The 15,699-nt window shown below is 49.1% G+C and overlaps 1 protein-coding gene across 3 annotated transcripts in view; it reads right to left on the reverse strand.

The window, feature by feature from the left end:
- The window catches only part of LOC137304791 (SH2 domain-containing adapter protein F-like), a 152,803-nt gene that overhangs the window by 36,806 nt on the left and 100,298 nt on the right, over positions 1-15,699 (reverse strand). The window lies entirely within an intron of this gene.

Below are 15,699 nucleotides of genomic sequence, written 5' to 3' on the forward strand. Positions count from 1 at the left end.
ATTTAACGCTCTCCTATTAAATTCCTCTCTCCGCTGTCCTCCTGGAGATGTCAAACTGCATGAACCAGTTCCCGCCTCCGATAAAATAACAGAGAGAGGAAGCTGAGAGTGTGCTCGACCCATAACGTTAATGATGGTAACTTCCATACGCCCCATTCTGGTTTACTTCCAACTCTAAAATCAATGCGCCCCGATAATAACCGGGGTGGGGGTAGGAGGGGGCGCGGGAATGGTACGGGGGGGGCGCCCGGTAGTGGGTGAGAAACCAGGCAAGGCCGGGGACGTGGAGGCCCTGCCGATCTTAACCCAGCCAGATTGTCCGCGGGGGTTGAGCAGCAGGGGACCCATGGGGACAACGGCAAGCTTGGGTTTTTAAAGCGCCCGCAGAGGAGGGGGACGGGGACAGAGGATGAAGTAAATCGGGAGTCGTGCGTCGAAGGAAGGGCAGATTGAGGGAAGCGAGTGAGGAGTTGCACAGTTTTGAGATCCTGGGAAAGAATAAACTAGAGCAGGATACGGCCGTCATTCCAGCACCATGAGAACGTAGAGGGGAGGAAGTGTGTGTAGTGTGGGGTGTATTTAGGATGGTGTGTTTGGAGTTTAAGAGGAATTAAGGCAGGAAAGTTCAGAGGAGCAAAGACCGTCATAGAACAGATAAAATAAACAGACAAAAAAAAGGTGGCAAGGAGAGGTTAGAGGCTGCGAGAAGGATTATCTCTCAGAATGAAATCTCATTACAGGCGTGGCGCATCTCGTAATACGGTGTTAGTGAGCAACGGAAATTCAGGCTTAGAAATCAATCCGGGAAATAAACGGTTTGAAATTCAGGGAAACAAATCAACCTCAGCAGGAGCACTCTCGGGGAGGGGGTGGGGGTTGCTGATAGCGATGGGGGAGGGAGGGGGGGTATGTGGCTCGACTTCGTATTAGCAGCTCCGAGAATCTAAAAGGGCTCAGACACCATTGTCATCATCCCTCCCGCCACCCACGTTACCACCACTAACATCACGAAGGATGCTCAGCGAGGGGGCAAATCTCCTCACTTTATTCGGATAAACTGCTGATGTGTACATGGCTAATGGTTCCATTTAGCTGATTGCCTGGGCCAAACCCAACCTGACTCAAGGGCAGGCCGCTCAGTCAGTTTTGCTTACACCTTTTTACTGCTTTCAATCTGTGATCAATAAAAAGTGTTTTTTTTTAAAAATAGATCACCAGGAAGGTTCCAGATTCGATTCTCAGTCTGTGCCGAGTTAGCTGGGCCAATGGTGGGTGAAAGCTACAATTAGAGTCAACATTTCTGGATTACGAAGGGGAAAATCAGCGACGGTTCCCGCCCGCGCTCGTCGCCCGGCGACTCAAATTCAGGCGTGTACGCCGTGTGACTGCGGGCTGTGAAGCCCACTATGGTCAAATAGCCGGCTCACGCTCACCGTTGGGACTCACAAATAACGGCCATTTGAGCAAGGTACTGAGAAGTACTGGGGACCAGTGTAATGTTCCCCAGCGGAGGGGGAGGAGGAGGGGAAGAAAGGGGCAGAGGAGGGGAAGAAAGGAGGGGTGAGGAGGGTGAGGGTGGGTGAGAGGAAGGGAAGGGAGAAGAGGGGTAGGGGAATTGAAAGGAGAGGTGGGAGGGAGAGGGATAGGGGTAGGGAAGAGGGGAGGGTGAGGGGAAGTGAGGAACGGGGAGGGGAGAGAGCAGATAAGAGCAAGAAAGGGTAGGGAAGGGAAAAGATGAGGAGGGGGATAAGAGGGAAGAGGGGTGCTGGAGAAGGAAGAGCAGGGGAGGAGAGGGACATGGAGAGGAGGGAAGAAAAGGGAAAAATTTGCAAGAAAATTAAGTATATCAAAAATACATTCAGCAAAAATAATCAGAGACAAAATGTAGCAAGTAAAATGAAAGCCACAGAGAAAGGTCGAGCTGGCCAGACCACATGACGTTAAATACTATGGCACGAAGCTGTTAATTTTATCCATGTGATTTATATCAATTAGTGTTAATTGTGTTCAGGTGGTGGGTATCAATTGGAAACTCTCTTGTTTATCAGAGAGTTGGTCTAGGGTGTGGTGTGTGTCCTGTGGATCCCTGTGAATAAAGGCTTGACTGGGCTCGAGTACTCTGTCAGCTTATAACAGGAGCGACTGAGGCAACAATCAGATCTCGAGCTGGGGTTCAGAGCATCACTAACCACCCAAACCTCCGCATGTGGCTTATGATATCATCTAAAGCTCTCGAATGGATTACATCTCCTTGTTATCCCTGACTCCGTCTTTCTAAAGTCACCCACCAAATTTAGACGGCCCACAGATGGGTAAACAGACGTGCAGGATACAGAGGGCCAGTTTTTATTGTGTTTACTTCATAACTTTTCACAAAAACAGCACAATTAGTAAACACTCCCAGTTGCAATAATTGGGATCAAAACAGCAAAAAGTACCGACTGAGAGTCTAACTTAATTGATCAAAACACGGAAACACAGGTCTGTCAGCATCTGGAGGAGTGTAAGAAGGAAAGTAAAAGGAAAGACGTGAATTTATATAGCATCTTTCACAACCTCAGGACGATCCAAAGTGTTTTACAGCCAATGAAGTACTTTTGAAGTGTAGTCACTGTTGTAAGGTAGGAAACGCAGCCAATTTGCGCACAGCAAGATCCCACATGTTAATTGTATTCATGTGATTTATATCAATTGGTGTTAAGTGTATTCAGGTGGTGGGTATCAATTGGGGACTCTCTTGTATCCATTTATATGAGAGCTTATCTAGGATGTGGAGTGTGTGTAAGGGGGAATCTCTGTGAATAAAGGCTTGGAAGCAACTGAAGACCAGGCTCTAGTATTCTACCTTTCACCACCTGGCTATCCAATTTATTACACCACAAACAGCAATGTGATAATAACCAGATTATCTGATTTTAGGTGTTAGTTGAAGGATAAATATTGGCCAGGACACCGGGGAGAACTCCCCTGCTCTTCTTCAAATTAGTGCCATGGGATCTTTTACGTTTACCTGAGGGCAGACGGGGCCTCGGTTTAATGTCTCATCCGAAAGCTGGCACCTCCGACAGTGCAGCACTCCCTCAGCACTGCACTGGGAGTGTCAGCCTAGAATTTGGGATAAAGTCTCTGGAGTGAGACTTGGACTCCCAACCTTCTGACTCGGGCGAGAGTGCTGCCCACTGAGTGAAGACGGCCGAACGGGTCACTCTGTCAGAAGCACTCAGTTCCATGGAAGGCCCCAAGTGAAAAGTTACTCTACCTCTCACTCTCAGATGTTAACAGACCTGTTGTACATTTCCAGCGTTCTCAGTATCTAACCCGTGCTGTACCTGCCGTAGGAGTGTTTGATGGGACAGTGTAGAGGGAGCTTTACTCTGTATCTAACCCGTGCTGTACCTGCCCTGGGAGTGTTTGATGGGACAGTGTAGAGGGAGCTTTACTCTGTATCTAACCCTGTACCTGCCCTGGGAGTGTTTGATGGGACAGTGTGGAGGGAGCTTTACTCTGTATCTAACCCGTGCTGTAACTGCTCTGGGAGTGTTTGATGGGACAGTGTAGAGGGAGCTTTACTCTGTATCTAACCCGTGCTGTAACTGCTCTGGGAGTGTTTGATGGGACAGTGTAGAGGGAGCTTTACTCTGTATCTAACCCTGTACCTGCTCTGGGAGTGTTTGATGGGACAGTGTAGAGGGAGCTTTACTCTGTATCTAACCCTGTACCTGCCCTGGGAGTGTTTGATGGGACAGTGTGGAGGGAGCTTTACTCTGTATCTAACCCGTGCTGTACCTGCTCTGGGAGTGTTTGATGGGACAGTGTAGAGGGAGCTTTACTCTGTATCTAACCCTGTACCTGCCCTGGGAGTGTTTGATGGGACAGTGTGGAGGGAGCTTTACTCTGTATCTAACCCGTGCTGTAACTGCCCTGGAAGTGTTTGATGGGACAGTGTGGAGGGAGCTTTACTCTGTATCTAACCCTTGCAATACCTGCCTTGGGAATATTTGATACCCATACTAAATCCCTGAAATGAGAAAATTTGCTTTACTCATGTCCCTAACCTTGATGAACACAAAGGAGAGTTTTATAAAAAGTCCAGTGAATAGAAGCAAGGTTCAGTTGTGGTCACAGCTGGAGAGCAGTGCCCTGTCGAACGACTGGAATTTGAAACGTGACCAATCTCGTATCTAACCCAGCAAAGAACCTGATCCTGATTTTCTGAAGGACTCAAAGGCTCTGCGTGTAACTCATTTATTAGTAGATGTGTTGCTGACCCAAGGGTTAATAACACTATCCGTGCAGCACACGTTCAATCTGCATTAGATGATTCAACACAAAGACACCCAGGCAATTCTCTCACTCTTTTATCTGAACTGCGAAAGAAACTCATTAACCGAAAGGGTTCATCAACAGGGAGTCTGCATCAGATAGCTTCATGGTACAGTGATTAAAACACACACAGTCACAATCACATGCACACGGGGCGCACACAAAGATACACCTCCTAGGGGAGCTACAAACAGCCTCGATATCCCTGGATGAGAGAGGGCAATGCAGCGACCCGATAGCTCAGGGAGTAAATGCACACCCGCTGTGATACTGAGGCATAGAGACCCCATGTCCAATTCCAGATGTCTCCTCAGCTAGTTGATCTCAGCGGGAGGACTACGACTGATCTCAGTGTCCTTTAGGTTGTGGAGGGGTAAATTCGCCAGGTATCCTGCTCCTGGAAACCATTCAGTGCCCCCCCCACCCCGGTCTGGATCGGCCTCTGCCACGGTCAAACAACCGGCTGGCACTGACCCTCACACACGATGAATGCCCCCTCGGGTAAGGTGGCAGAGAGCTGCCATTACCCCAGCATCAATCAGCGCCCATCAGGAGAGGAGGTCAGAAAACCACAACAACAGCCTGCATTTATATAGCGCCTTTAACTTAGTGAACGTCCCAAGGAGCCTAATCGACCAAAGATTTGACACCGAGCCAGAGGAGGAGATTTTCGGGCAGGTGGCCAAAAGCTTGGTCAAAGAGGTAGGTTTTAAGAAGCCTCTTAAAGGCGGAGAGCGAGGCGGAGAGGTTTAGGGAGGGAATTCCAGAGCTTAGGGCCTGGGCAGCTGAAGGCACGGCCGCCAACTGTGGGGACGAAGGGAGTGGGGGATTCAGAAGGGGCCAGAATTGGAGGAACGAGGAGATTTTGGAAGGTTGTAGGGCTGCAGGAGGTTACAGAGATCGCAGCTGAGAAGTAAACAGGCAAACCACTGGTTTGTGTTGCTTTAATAGATTTCACAGAGCAATGTTCCTGTTATCAGTTGAGTATATGGATAGTATGGAGGATGAACGAACTGGAGGAATACAGTGAGACTGCTGAGAAATATATTTTTTAAAAACTCAAAATAATTTCTCTCCCCCCACATCGCTGCATGTCCATTTCCAGCTGCTGCCTTTACTGCAGGCAGGACTGCGACAGAAATAAATGACCCTATTATATTTTGGTTGTCTTGGTACATAAACTCCAAATATGTGATTTCTAGTCGAGATCTAAACATGCCACACGGAGTGATGGAGTGGGGCGAATACCCAGTACGCAGCAGCCTGAGAAATCTGGGAGAAAGTCCATTTCTTTTCACCAACTTTTAAGCAGGATGGTCCAGGTTTGACCCCCGGTTTGTCTAAAGTTATCTGATCTCAATCGAGGCATTAATGGAGGTCTCACAACTAGTGTCGGTGCCCCTAGGACGAGGGGAGAGGGGGCGGAGGATAGGGAGAAATAAAAATCTGCCAGGCTTCTCACTCCTGGTCCCTAACTAGCGCCCCCTGTTGGGAAGTACACGTGTGTGGATATTGGTGAGGGCAGGACTGGGCTCGGCTGAGATGCCCCCCACAGTCAAATAGCCTCCTGACACTTGTTGCGCATGAAGAATGACCACTTAGGCGAGGTACCAGAGAGGTCAATCGCTCGTGGGATCATAAGAAACATCTTCAGGAGGGAGGGAGAAAAACAGGGCACAACTACTGCAGGACTTTGGTCACATTCAGATTTAAGTTGGGTTAAACTCAGTTCCAAGGGAGAGTTGAAAAGCTAATCACCTCACATCGAATCCCATGTCCTATTCCCACATTCTACAGAACCCCAAGCGGCAATGGGCCAGGCCTGCTAGCATTAATACAGCCGAATAGCTCATTATTAAGGACATGAGGAGCGTTTTCGGGGTACAGCAAGTACTCACCATGCTCCCACACAGCTGCTAACAGCCAACAGCCAACAGGATGGCACTGACTGACTGACACCTGGCAATAGTGCCTGGTTGGCAGATCACAAAATTTAAAAATGATATTTTAAAAAAAATTGTCCATGGCATCGCCCATGGTTAGTTGATGAATAGAAGTTTGTTTTTTAATATACAAAATGGTGACGGAGTTGGGAGTAAAACTTCCAAAACTGTCTCCAAAGAACCCACTTTGTGCCAAAGAAAGAAAGACATAGCATTATTTCGAAGAGCAGGGGAGTTCTCCCCGGTGTCCTGGCCAATATTTATCCCTCAATCAATATCGCTAAAAGCAGATGATTTGGTCTTTATCACATTGTTGTAGGATCTTGCTGTGCACAAATTGGCTGCCGCATTTCCTACATTACAACAGTGGCTACACTTCAAAAGTACTTCATTGGCTGTAAAGTGCTTTGGGATGTGCTGAGGCTGTGAAAGGCGCTATATAAATGCAAGTTCTTTCCTAACTCTGGCTGGGAGACTCTAGACGTGCTGATACTCCCTGACCAGGAGCCAATCCATAATTTGTGCAAGACAAGCCGACCAGATTTATGACATTGGACGTAATCTAAAGTGGAACGTATCCTGTAGCAGTGCAGATCCCTGAGGCCCAGCGACCAGTCCTGGGGTTGTATACCTCGGGAACGCGCACACTGAGCGTTGGCAGGAGATCTGATCGTGCGGGAGGGGGAAGAGGGATTAACCAATCCACACACCTGCACGATGTTCCGTCAGAGCCCACCGCTTAGCTAGAAGGAACGGGAGCCCTGCCTGGCATCTCCCCACCCCAAGCTGTAGGCACTGAAGCCTACTGTAGGACTCCAATAGCTGCCCCAGCAGATGGCAGCCAACTCAGCTAGGGGTTGCCAACCCTCCAGGATTGTCCTGGAGACCCCAGGAATTGAAGATTAATCTCCAGGACACTGCTGCAAGCAAAAACCCGGGAGAAAAATCATAGAGGCACTAAAAAGAAATTATGTGTGTTTTTTTTTCATTTTCTGTGAACGCATCTGTTTATTAATTATAAAAATATTGGAGATGGGAAAAGGCTGTTTGATTGACAGTCAAGAATCATCCAATTGGGTAACAAAGGGTCTTTTCGCTTTCCAATTGGGTGGTGGGAAGGCGGGGCTCCGTCTGTGGGAGTTGGAGGAAGGAGGTCATGTGATAAGGCCTCCAGGAATTCAGTCAACCAGAGTTGGCAACCCCTCGACTCAGCGCAGGCTGCAGGTTGAAGCTGACACATCCAAGCTCTGCGTGGCTCATTTTCACATTGACTTCGCCAAACGAGCCCTCAGTAGGAATTGCAGTGGGTGTGCCCTGAATTTCAGCTCTGATCTGAACAGCGGGGCATACTTTAGCATCTGCCAGATTGGAACTGTATTCCGAACCGATAAAAAAAAAAGGGTACAGCTGCTTTCTTGAGTTTGGTGAAATCGAGAAGTTCCTTACACTCCGATTAAACTTTGTGTTCCTGGCTCGGGAGGGTTCAGTGCACCGTGCTCTCCCTTAGCGGCAGGACACGGGACTCTGGCGTGATGCAGAAACCCGATTGCTTGAGAGACTACAAGCGACGGCTCCCTGCGTTTACCCGGAGGATCTGTCAGCTTTAACCCGCGGGTATGTCCTTGCGTGGCGGCTCGCGTGCCAACGCTGCAGGTAGATCAGGTCATTTACCCGAAGGATCTGCGGCTGGTGGAAGGAGAACGAGGCCTCGCTGTCGGTTACACAACTAAAGAACACAACAGGCAGAGAGAGAGTGACTCAATCTTCCCCGATGTACAAGATGCACAAGTTCAGCCATAAGCATTTGTAAATTGGAATATTTGTCGTCAACAGCTTACCTGGGATTCCCTCTCTAATCTCGTTCTCTGTCTTGTCTCCCTCTACTTTACCCATGCCATGGTCAGTGCCTCCTCTCTTGCTCCCTGCTAAGCTCCAAATACAGCGTCCTGTACTCCCTCCTCTTTAATCATTGGCCACTCTACAAATACACGTTCCCGACTGCTAGCTGCCTCCACCGTGACTCCTGCTGGTCAGTATGTGTGTGGCCGTCGGGCGAGGACAGAATTGGGCTCGGCTGTGAATCACCCACGATCGAATAGCCGGTGCACGCTATCTAGGTTCACACTTGAAGAGTGGGGGCAATACTGGAGGTGGTCTGGTTCGTAAAAGACCCCCACCCCCCCGCCCCCCCAGTGAAAGCCAGTGCCTTCGGGAAAGGAGAGGGAGAAAATTGGCAGTAAGTAGAGTTAATTGGAAGTTATTGATTTCGATTTTTCGGTCCAAACAAAAGCATAGAGTCAGTCTGCATCTAAAATATTTAACATAGAGTCTAAAAGGATATTAACAGAAAAAGTGCAGAAAGGTTTTTTTAAAAAAAATAAAATATTTATTACGTACAAACAAATCTATCATGTCACATGGTTACAGCAGTCCATTAAGAAAAAAAATGCATCATGGTGTACTGCATAGGAGGTTGAACATGCTCGGATTAGTAACTCTTTAAACATCAGACTGTTCAACAGGAAATTATATCCAGGTCAATTCACACAAGACATGCAGAAATAGAGAAACTAGTTTAACTAGTGTCGGTTAAACCTGCTCGTCAGGTAGTGTCCAGAGCCTGTCTTAGTGTGGGGTTGGCGGGCTGTGTCAGTGTGGGGTTGGCGGGCTGTGTCAGTGTGGGGTTGGCGGGCTGTGTCAGTGTGGGGTTGGCGGGCTGTGTCAGTGTGAGGTTGGCGGGCTGTGTCAGTGTGAGGTTGGCGGGCTGTGTCAGTGTGGGGTTGGTGGGCTGTGTCAGTGTGAGGTTGGTGGGCTGTGTCAGTGTGGGGTTGGCGGGCTGTGTCAGTGTGGGGTTGGCGGGCTGTGTCAGTGTGAGGTTGGCGGGCTGTGTCAGTGTGAGGTTGGCGGGCTGTGTCAGTGTGAGGTTGGCGGGCTGTGTCAGTGTGGGGTTGGCGGGCTGTGTCAGTGTGAGGTTGGTGGGCTGTGTCAGTGTGGGGTTGGCGGGCTGTGTCAGTGTGGGGTTGGCGGGCTGTGTCAGTGTGAGGTTGGCGGGCTGTGTCAGTGTGAGGTTGGCGGGCTGTGTCAGTGTGAGGTTGGCGGGCTGTGTCAGTGTGGGGTTGGCGGGCTGTGTCAGTGTGAGGTTGGCGGGCTGTGTCAGTGTGAGGTTGGCGGGCTGTGTCAGTGTGGGGTTGGCGGGCTGTGTCAGTGTGAGGTTGGCGGGCTGTGTCAGTGTGAGGTTGGCGGGCTGTGTCAGTGTGGGGTTGGCGGGCTGTGTCAGTGTGAGGTTGGCGGGCTGTGTCAGTGTGGGGTTGGCGGGCTGTGTCAGTGTGGGGTTGGCGGGCTGTGTCAGTGTGAGGTTGGCGGGCTGTGTCAGTGTGGGGTTGGCGGGCTGTGTCAGTGTGAGGTTGGCGGGCTGTGTCAGTGTGGGGTTGGCGGGCTGTGTCAGTGTGAGGTTGGTGGGCTGTGTCAGTGTGGGGTTGGCGGGCTGTGTCAGTGTGAGGTTGGCGGGCTGTGTCAGTGTGGGGTTGGCGGGCTGTGTCAGTGTGAGGTTGGCGGGCTGTGTCAGTGTGGGGTTGGCGGGCTGTGTCAGTGTGGGGTTGGCGGGCTGTGTCAGTGTGGGGTTGGCGGGCTGTGTCAGTGTGAGGTTGGCGGGCTGTGTCAGTGTGGGGTTGGCGGGCTGTGTCAGTGTGAGGTTGGCGGGCTGTGTCAGTGTGGGGTTGGCGGGCTGTGTCAGTGTGAGGTTGGCGGGCTGTGTCAGTGTGGGGTTGGCGGGCTGTGTCAGTGTGGGGTTGGCGGGCTGTGTCAGTGTGGGGTTGGCGGGCTGTGTCAGTGTGAGGTTGGCGGGCTGTGTCAGTGTGAGGTTGGCGGGCTGTGTCAGTGTGGGGTTGGCGGGCTGTGTCAGTGTGAGGTTGGCGGGCTGTGTCAGTGTGGGGTTGGCGGGCTGTGTCAGTGTGGGGTTGGCGGGCTGTGTCAGTGTGGGGTTGGCGGGCTGTGTCAGTGTGGGGTTGGCGGGCTGTGTCAGTGTGAGGTTGGCGGGCTGTGTCAGTGTGAGGTTGGCGGGCTGTGTCAGTGTGGGGTTGGCGGGCTGTGTCAGTGTGGGGTTGGCGGGCTGTGTCAGTGTGGTGTTGGCGGGCTGTGTCAGTGTGGGGTTGGCGGGCTGTGTCAGTGTGGGGTTGGCGGGCTGTGTCAGTGTGGAGTTGGCGGGCTGTGTCAGTGTGAGGTTGGCGGGCTGTGTCAGTGTGGGGTTGGCGGGCTGTGTCAGTGTGGGGTTGGCGGGCTGTGTCAGTGTGGGGTTGGCGGGCTGTGTCAGTGTGGGGTTGGCGGGCTGTGTCAGTGTGGGGTTGGCGGGCTGTGTCAGTGTGGGGTTGGCGGGCTGTGTCAGTGTGAGGTTGGCGGGCTGTGTCAGTGTGGGGTTGGCGGGCTGTGTCAGTGTGGGGTTGGCGGGCTGTGTCAGTGTGGGGTTGGCGGGCTGTGTCAGTGTGAGGTTGGCGGGCTGTGTCAGTGTGGGGTTGGCGGGCTGTGTCAGTGTGGGGTTGGCGGGCTGTGTCAGTGTGGGGTTGGCGGGCTGTGTCAGTGATAGGGACAACCCTATGTGTCCAGGTTAGTAGCAGTGTGGGGTGGGCGGATGGCTGGTGTTGGGGGTTGGGGAGAGGAAGTCTGGGGTTGGGGAAGGGAGGGAGGCTGGAATTGGGGGGGGGTGGGGGGGGAGGTGGGAGGGAGGCTGGCTGGGGTTGGAGGTGGAGGAGGGAAGCCGGGATTGGCGGGGGTGGGGGAAGAGAGGGAGGCCAGGGTATGAGATGGGTGGGTTGGGGTTTGCATACCTGCCATTCTCCCCAACTTTTTCCCCCTCCCGTTTTGTCCTCTCCCCAGGGTGCTGCCTCTTGTTGGGGTCTGGGTTCCACAGTGGCTGCCACCCTCCTGTACCTCGCTCAAGTAGACAATCTTTACGGGGGAGCCGAAGCAGTGAGCGCCGCCAGGCTATTCTACCTTAAAAGGCATCGCAGCCACGCCCCATCTCACTCTCAAGTTGCTGTTCACACACAGACTTTCCTGCAGAGGTCAGAGGTCAGAGTATGTTGTTGGGGAATTCGACAGTGGGAAGCCAAGCTCCACCCTGTCCTTACCCGACATCCGGGTTCGTTCCAGAGGGAGTCACTTCACTTGCTAGTAATCAGGATCATATTTCCTGATATACAAGAATCTCTGGGATACTGATCGGGAGCAAGGATCCTGGCTGATTTTTTTCCGCTCTCTAGCCCAGGGGCACTGAAGCTAATTGTCGTGCCCAACTATGACGCTGCCAAAAATCAGTTCTCTCATTAATAGCAAAATATGATTTGAATGCTAATTAATTACATATACTAACTAATTAAATATACTAATTACCAATACTAACTAATTACATATGGTAATTATATACTAATTACAAATATTAATTACATCCTAACTAAATTATATGATAACTAATTACATTTTTAACTAATTATATATGCTAACTAATTACATAATTACAAATACTAACTAATTACATATACTAATTACATATGTTAACTAATTTCAAATACTAATTACATATACTAAGTAATTACCTATACTAAGTAATTACCAATACTAACTAATTACATGTGCTAATTACAAATACTAACTAATTACTTATACTAATTACAAATACTAACTAATTACTACTACTTATTTCCTATATGAACTAACTGGTGAATTCTCGGTGGCTTTCTTATATATAGGACAGCGATGGAGTTGGGAGAGACAAATCAGGAACTTGCTCCACAGAGCCACTTAGTGGCCTGAGGCTGCAACTACATCGTGACAGTTGACATAGCTAAAATCAATTGGAAATATTGGCAGCAATTTACAACGGGACATGTTGGCAGAAAAGCGTCATCAAAAGCCCTGACATCAGGAAGTGTGGAACCTACACAAGATTTTTTAATAATCTGTAGATAGATGTGAAAAGAAATGTACAGATTAAGGTGTCATTTTGCACTGCTGATGAGTTTATCTGAGTGAGTTACTGCTTGCTCTACACAGACCAGGACACTCCCATGTCCATTCCCTGGTCTGTGCTGTGTTAGCTGGGGCAGTCGTTGTGATGCGGAAATTTCCCTCGGCAGCCCAGGCTACAGAGGGGGAGGAACAGCCAGGATTCCTGCTCCTGATCCCTATCCGGAGACGTTTACCGTCCAGGATCCCACGTGGAGAATGGCCACTTCGAAAAGTACTGAAGGGTACTCAGAGTCCTTGGGACTGTGTCCAGCCAGGAACTGAGGCCTTTGCGGAAGGAGGGAAGAGAGGAAGAAAACTGGCAGAAAAAAAGAGGAAGGGTATTTAATGAAAAAGATTGATCAATAATTGCCAATAAAATTTGAGACGTAGCAGCTAGATATTTGATGTACAGGAATGTATCTACGTGCATGTACTGTTAGAAGCAGACTTCATGTATTTTCAATATTCACTGTTACATAAAACTTAACTAGTTTATTCATCACTGGTGTTAATCCAACAGACCAATATGGTCTGGTGTCAGTCACAGCTTGTGGGTTTAATATATCACGTTATCTTTTACTTCCCTTTTTAAACAGATACTAGGAACCTGGGCAATCTTGGAAATGGAGCTGAGGTACAGATCAGCCATGATCTAATTGAATGGCGGAACAGGCTGGAGGGACTCCTGTTCCTATGTCCGTGCATTGGCCTGGAGAGTGGGTGTCGTAACCTGTTCACCATGAGACTGAACCCCACGTCCACAGACACGAACTTTCACAACAGATGTTTCCAGTCCATGACCCAGAGGACCCCAGCGTGACCTGTGCCACCAACCCTGCCCGAGATCTGCCAACTCAACACAAACCTGTCACCTTCCCACTCTGTGTGGCCCAATAAAGGGGTGTGCACTCCCCGAGGGAGCCACCATGTTTTGGCCCTTTAAAGCTTGCTGTTTGGAAAAAAAACTTGCATTTATATAGCACCTTTCACGTCCTCAGGATGCCACAAAGCGCTTTACAGCCAATGAAGTATTTTTGAAGCTTAGTCACTGTTGTAATGTAGGAAATGCAGCAACCAAATTTGCGCACAGCAAGCTCCCACAAAGAGCAATGAGATAAATGACCAGATAATCTGTTTTAGTGATGTTGGTTGAGGGATAAACATTGGCCAGGACACCAGGGAGAACTCCCCTGCTCCTCTTCAAAATAGTGCCTTGGGGTCTTTTACGTCCACCTGAGAGGACAGACGGGGCCTCGGTTTAACGTCTCATCTGAAAGACGGCACCTCCGACAGTGCAGCACTCCCTCAATACTGCACTGGAGTGTCAGCCTGGATTACGAAAAAAAAATCTCCATCTAACATCCCTCACCAAAGTTTAAAAAAAATCAGTCCACTTTACACAAGGTAAAAGCCCGACTTGGCACTCAATACCCAAAATATCTATATTATATTCGACAAAGAATTTGTCTACAATCAATCATTACTTAGATCGGTTGGCACATCATTGAAGGCTAACCTTGCTGCTCCAATGTACCAAATTTATGCAACAGTAACAGTATTATTGTAGGTGGATAGGATTCGTAATGCAGAAGCACTTGAAAGGAAATCAGCAAAACCAGTTAGGTAAGAAGATGCTCTAGATGAGCAGAGCAGACACTTGCCCTTTAAGAGAATCAGCTGACAGAAAAAAGGAATGCGAAGAATGTTCCAGAGAGTCTCTAAAAGCAGTTTCTTGCAAATCTGAAACTGGAATTTTTGCGGTTCTGATGGTTATTAAAATCAGTTTAAAACAAAGAGTCGTGTTTAGTAAAGAGAGCTTGCAGAATGCGAGTGCCTGAACCAAACCAAACCCAACCACGGCTTCACTTCATCCAGAAGGTATTTTGTTTACACTCTTACAGACTTGCAAATATTTGACATTGTATTTAGTTATTGTTAGTTAGATCTTCTGGTGACTTAAGCTTTACAAAAAGGACGATGGGATAGTTAGCAGGGCACACGGTTCTGCTGAGAAGGGAGAAAACATCCTTGGGACAGGCCAGACAGACAGAGTGAGGTATGTAAATACAATGGAGACAGTTTATGGTTAGTCTAAATCAAGAATGAACAATCGAATAGATTAGATTGAATTTATAATATAAATTGTGATTTTAATAGTGTAAAAACTAACATAATTTAACAGGAGGTAAGCTAGTTTAGGGAAATGTATTGAGAAAAAAGAGACGAACAACGTAAGATATGTAACAATCTTGAGGTCAGATAAGAGTGGGGTCTCCTGTAACTCACTAGTGTGACTAGAAGTCAGTCAGGAGTTGTTTACTTATGGCTATAAATATGGTGAGCTCCTTTGGCACTTTGCAAGTACGGCTTATTCCATTTTGACCGCCTGACTCAGCTGAGGTGCCCTGGAGCGAGAGTATGATTTCTGTCCTCATGATCTGTTACGAATAGGTTGTGTAGCTTTAAGATCTAGCTGGAAGCGGTACCTTCCTATAGCTCATGTGGGCTTTGGACTTAATAAAGTTATCAAGCTATTATGTGTCGAGATTCCTTGAACGTACCGGATGAACACATGTACCCAGGTCAAAAATCCCCAATGACTTATTCCACAACTCAATTACCCTTTGGGTAGTAAAAGTTCCCCCAACTTCCCTTCTTGCTCCTAACCTAATTTTAACGGGGATTTGAACCCTTCACCACAGGGATCAATTTGCCTTGGGTCACCTTCAGTTCCCTCCAGAAGCTTGGAAGCTTCAATGAAGCCAGTGATTGTCTCACATCAGTGAAGATCCTGAACATGGAACCAACCTGGTGGAATATGGACAGTCAAAGTCTCGGGCCACTGGTCAGTCCAGCTCCTCCAATGGGGCAACTTGTAGAATCATAGAACCTTAAAGCAGAGGAGGCCATTTGGCCCATCGTGCCTGTGCTGGCTCTTTGAAGGAGCTATCCAATTTGTCCCACTCCCCCTGCTCTTTCCCCATAGCCCTGCAAATGCTTTTCCTTTTCAGATGTACATCCAATTCCCTTTCAAAAGCTACTATTGAATCTACTTCCACCGCCCTTTCAGGCAGCGCATTCCAGGTCGTAACAACATCGTAACAATATCTCCTCATCTCCCCCTTTGGTTCTTTTGCAAATGACCTTCAATCTGTTTCCTTTGGTTACCGACCCTCCTGCCAATGGAAACATTTTCTCCTTATTTACTCTATCAAAACCCCTCGTAATTTTGAACACCTCAACTTGTCACAGCTCGTAGCCAGGTGTTGGACAGAACGTGACGCCAGTGAAGTGAGTGAGAGAACGGGGAAAAGAAAGATGGGGAAAGTTGGCCCAGATGGGTGGCACCTTCTGCTGACTGTTGACAGAACAAGGCTGGAGGGGGGGGGGCGAGGAGGAGGTGGTCAACACCGTGACCTTCTGGGGCAAAGAG

Source organism: Heptranchias perlo, chromosome 38 (assembly GCF_035084215.1).
Source record: "Heptranchias perlo isolate sHepPer1 chromosome 38, sHepPer1.hap1, whole genome shotgun sequence".
NCBI lineage: Eukaryota > Metazoa > Chordata > Chondrichthyes > Hexanchiformes > Hexanchidae > Heptranchias > Heptranchias perlo.